The following is a 5646-nucleotide window of genomic DNA, read 5'->3' on the forward strand; positions in this document are numbered from 1 at the left end:
GGGAATGAATGGTGTTTGTTTAGAGCCTAAAAAGGTAAAAACTACAACTTCAAATAGAAGCCATAGATTAGATTGAAAGAGGTGAACGGGGTATCTCTCTCTCTCTCTCTCTCTGCAGTATAGATGTTTTACAATTAGAAGAATGCTACTATGATAGCGAACCGGACCTACTACTTTAAACCGATGGCCAACGTTTGAGCTGGATTTCCTTTCCTTTCCTTTTTTTTTTTTTAATCAGACTGTTTTGCCGCCAGTCAAATAAATATTTTTTTAATAAAAAAATAAATATAATAATATTTTATACATATTTTTTATGTAATAAATTTTAATTAAAAATTAAATTATAAAACTTTATTTTTAATCTATCAAAACTTACTAGACAAACCTATGATTAAAATCACATACTCATTTGATTCAATAATTCTTTTATAATTTTTTATTTAAATATATAATAATAAAAAAAATACTTGTAAAAATGAGAACAAATTAAATACTAAGATGTATGTTTAAGATCATGATAAATCCATAAATAATAAACTAAAATAAAGTGCGATGTTTTTTAAATAAATTTAATATTAAATAATAAAATTAAAAATTAAAATATTAAATTAAAATAAAAAAAATGTTTGAATTAACCCCAAGCGAACACAGCACATCTATGATCAAGGTCATATACCCTATTGAATTAACAAGTTTTTATTTTTGAAATTATTTTTTATTTAACTATACTTGTACATGAACAAGTGTATAGATGTTTTTTCATACAAAATAAAAAAGAATGGAAAAACAAGGTGGCCCACATGACTAAAATAAAAAACCAACTTAATTTTTCTCAAGTTTGATTACAAAAAAAACTTTTTTCAAGTTAAATAAAAAAAGCTTTTTAAAGACTAAATATAGGATGGAATAATATTTTTTTATATAAGTTCAAGGGGTTGAAAACACCATCATTATAAACTTGAGCTAACTCAGGGAACTAACATGCAATCTAGTTGATTTCAGACTTAAGGTTAGGTCGGGTTAAAAAAATAAAAGGAGGAATTGACTTAGCAAGATCCACTCAAAATCTCGTGTTGACTCGCAACTTGGTCAATTTTAGTAAAACCCGATTAAAATTTAATGCAAAATCCGAAGACTTTTTCAAAAAATAACTAAAAAAATTATTTTAATTTTTTTTTATATAAACTTGGGTTAACCCTTTTATCTTGTTCCTTGATCTTTATCCCAAGCTAATAACTATAGAAAAAATATTAAAAAAAAAAAGAGAAAGAAAGAAACAGGTAAGGCAAATGGGTCAATCCATGTTTCTGACCTAAAAGTCAGGCCCATGTGTTAAGTTTCTTTTTTTCCAATTATTAAAGTGTTATATACCCTCATTTTTTGTCTTTTATGAAACACATAGATGACACTACAAACAATGTATAACACCCTGTATTATTATATGTATTTACAGTCAAGTCCATTTATCATATATGTAAAACCCAGTATTTTCTCATGCATTTACATTCAATTAAAACAATTATGCATGGAAGAATTCAGGTGTGCGTGTGCATGCATGCAATATTAAACGATTATGCATGGAAGAATTCAGGTGTGCGAATTCAAGTGTGCGTGTGCATGCATGCAATATTAAACCCCTGAATAAACTTTCATCCATCTCTTATATATATTATCATGAATTCTCCTTACTTAACAAAATTTATACTTCTAAAGAATTTACAATCAACTAGTACATTACCAGTTATAACAGTTGACAATCTTCCAAAAATTGGTTGATTGATTTGCGCAACCAAATTAGATAATAATTAATTTTATTATTCATTTTTATCAACAAGTGAACATTAACAATGACATATCAATCAAAACACCATCTTTAAACTTTTCCATAAACAACACATATCAATAATTAACTTTATTTATTCCTTCTTATTTCTTGTTCCACATTTCTCGTAACAATTCTCATTATAAGACAATCCATATAATGATAACATAACAAACACCATAATAAATTGAACAATGCACAAAATCTTAATTAAATGTATAAAATAAAACATAATCATTTTTATTAATTTACATCCCTTATTAATTTATAATATTTTAAAATTTTAAATGAATAGAAAGGGAATAATTGTTCTTAATTTGAATACTTATTGCATATTTAAATAAATAATTTAACAAGTCATAAGGTTAAATCTTAGGCTAGATGAAAACTAGATAATCATTAATCTTGTTGTGTTGAAATGAATATGCAAGATAAAAACATGTATCGGTAAATATTAAAGAAAACAAATACATTCAATTCATTAGCAACTATTAACATTCCATTAATAATAGATTTTTTTAAATGAGAAAAGTAACAAACCATTATCTTAGAATTTCACTAAAATATCTCATCTCTAATCGATCAACATCATAAATTCTTAGCTACCTATCTCTATTTATCCAATTTTATAAGTTTTATTTCCAATCACAAGAAATAAAAATCATATTATGATCATTATTCCCTTTATATAAAACCAACTTAATATATGTAATCTATAATTCTTACACTGGAGATATTCAACTTGTATATCCACTAGATAAACCATCATAAACATCTTTATTCATATGAAAAGTTATATTTTTATAATTAATAATGGTGCTCACCTCTTTGGTTGATTCCATCAAATTATATTCTTCACATGTCTTCTAATTTGTTTTCATCTTGCTCATTCGTGGATACTTAATATCCTTCAAATCAATTATGTATTTCTTTAGCTTGTTTAGGTAAATCTTTCATTTTTATCTAGCTTTCACCTATGTGGTTCCTTTTAACTTTATATGTGTGTGTGTTCTTAATTCATAATTACTTTATTTGGCTCATTTTTTATACTACTGATTATCTTCTCCTTTTCAAATATTTTCTTATTCAGATTTGCTACTTCGACCAAGAAATCAAATTTCAAATTTACATTATCATTGTATACAATTAATTTTAATCCTCTTCTAAAATTTTACCACATCAACACTTTTTTTTTCCTAGTCATTAGTCATGTTGATACTTCTTACCTCTTTTTGATCAACTAGTCAAACAATTCATTCCGATAATTAGATACATCGATGTCTTTAGCCTCTTTTTTAGATAAGCTGGTCAATTAATTCATCTCGTCATCAGATACATTGATGCTTCTAGCCTCTCTTTGATTAGTTGGTCAATTAATTCATCCTAGTCATTAGATACATTGATGCTTTTAGTCCTTTTTAGGTCACCAAGCCAATCAATTCATCATCATCATCAGATATATTGATGCCTTTAGCTCATTCTCGATCAGCTAGTCAATTAATTCTTAACACCCAATTCATATGACAACTAATCCTACGACAACATCCATAATCACCATCCACATGTCAAACTGTGATATTCATAATTCCCTTAACATAGTTTCCACTCTTCAGCTAGTTTTTCTCATACGATAATCATTTATATGATATGTTTGCTTATTATTCATAATTAATTACGGTCGTTATTGTTGATTATGAATAATTATTAAGTTTTATCATTGTGGCTAATCACACAACTTCCATGGAATTTCCATTGTTATGGTCAAAAGTAAATTATAAATTCTTCTTACTGTTATAGTCAATTACACATCATCCATACTAAATGTTTTTCACCTATATATTTCAATTACAAACACATGCCGATTTCTTTCTCAAATACATAAGCCTTCAATTAATAATATCAAAACACAATATAATTTAATAACCATTATAATTTAACAATTTCAAAAACACATTTAAATATATACATAGGCAAGGAAGGGTCAATCTCCTAAATTGACTCGTATTATCCATGTTTCTGGGAAGTCGAGTCTCATCTTGCACGCCTCTCTTACAACTCCATATAATAATCACTATCACTTAACCATTCCAATATGAATTTCATCCATACCATATTTCTATACAACACATTCAAACATAAGTTCGCAACCTAATTATTTTATGTATTTACACATAGTATATTCATAATTCATTGAGTTCTCAACACTAATATACATCGAAGTTTCTTTTTAATATTTCATAATTTTCATCTTTCTTCTCAAGCAAAGAACATGAAATTTATTTATTAAACCAAAACTTAGTTTACCAACTTAATCAATACTATTCACATTTATCATATACATATTTGCTCAATAACACAACTTAGTAATTTCTATAATACTTGTATTTTTTAATCAAATCACATTGTTTTAAAATTACATAAAACCAAACACAATAATTTTATTCATTTCAATCATAATTGACACACCAATACATATCAAAGACATACAACAAACAAATATTCAATGTGATTTTGACAATTTCTTCATTTCTTCTCATTATGGTCATCTATATATTTAGCAAGAAACATCCAATTTCTTCTTCATTTGTTTATTATCTTGAGTTATTTCTATCATATTCCATCTCAATTACCTCATTCTATCACAATTTCATAATATCCCTAATTACATATATGTACACAAATTAATACATCATAAAAGGTTCTTTTTCCACTTTCCTTTATTTTAGCCAAAACTTAAGTCTTGCTTTATTTGGCATCCTTTCAAAAAAAAAATTTAACAAGTTTATAAAATTTCAAGTCTTCATAATATTTCTCAACTATTTGTTACATTTACTTATATCTCATATACCCAAATGTCTTCCCATTTCTCAATTGAAAATTATATTCAACTATACTTAAGTCATAATTTACTTTGTAAAAGCATTTTCATCCGTAAACATACAATGCATCTTATTTTTTTAAAAAAGTTTTCTTTTATTATTTTCTTCATGATCGAAGATTAAGGTTCCTAATTCCTTTAATACATGTTCTTGAAATCATCTTGCATGCTAATAACACAACAATCTATACTCATTTGTATTTATTACATCCAAAACATCATTTATTATATTCACCATTAACAAGATGACTTTAAATTCATTCAATAATATTTGTTTTGCCCCATAACATGCATTTAATAGATTATACAAGATTTATTTCTCTTATTCCCTTGGTCAAAACTTAGGTTCAATTATTTAATTTCAAGCCTGTACCACATTCCACAATAATTACATTAAAAATACATCCATTTAATTAGAATTAAACTAAAATGTTATATATAAAAAAGGTCTCTCTCTCTCTCTCTCTATATATATCAAGGCCCTCTTTATAATATCAAACCCTTAGAAAATAAAAATCTAACAATTAATTGACAAAATTTTAACTTTTCTTTTTAATGACATATCTTGAATTTGCTTCTATTCTTACATACGCAAGATCTTTTTTTTTTTAATTTTTTTTGCTTGACTACATTTATATATTTTCATTAAAATTCTCAATTTGACCATCCTCTTTTTCATTGTATTTGGATTTATATTTTAATAAAAATAATCTTCATTTATTTTTTCTTATGCAATCAAATTTCTCCTTATATTATTTAACACCCATTCATTTTAGTCCCTCTTTTTTTTTACCTCTTGTTCCACCCTAATTTTTTTTTATTTTGTTACACATAGCAAAAGTACTGAAAATTATGAAAAATGGTTGAATTTCACTGAGAAAATATTCTTGAAAATCTATATTGACACAATCAAAAAATTGATGTCTTCTCTCAAGTGTAGGAGTGT

Source organism: Populus euphratica, unplaced genomic scaffold (assembly GCF_000495115.2).
Source record: "Populus euphratica unplaced genomic scaffold, PopEup_1.0 scaffold707.1, whole genome shotgun sequence".
Taxonomy (NCBI): domain Eukaryota; kingdom Viridiplantae; phylum Streptophyta; class Magnoliopsida; order Malpighiales; family Salicaceae; genus Populus; species Populus euphratica.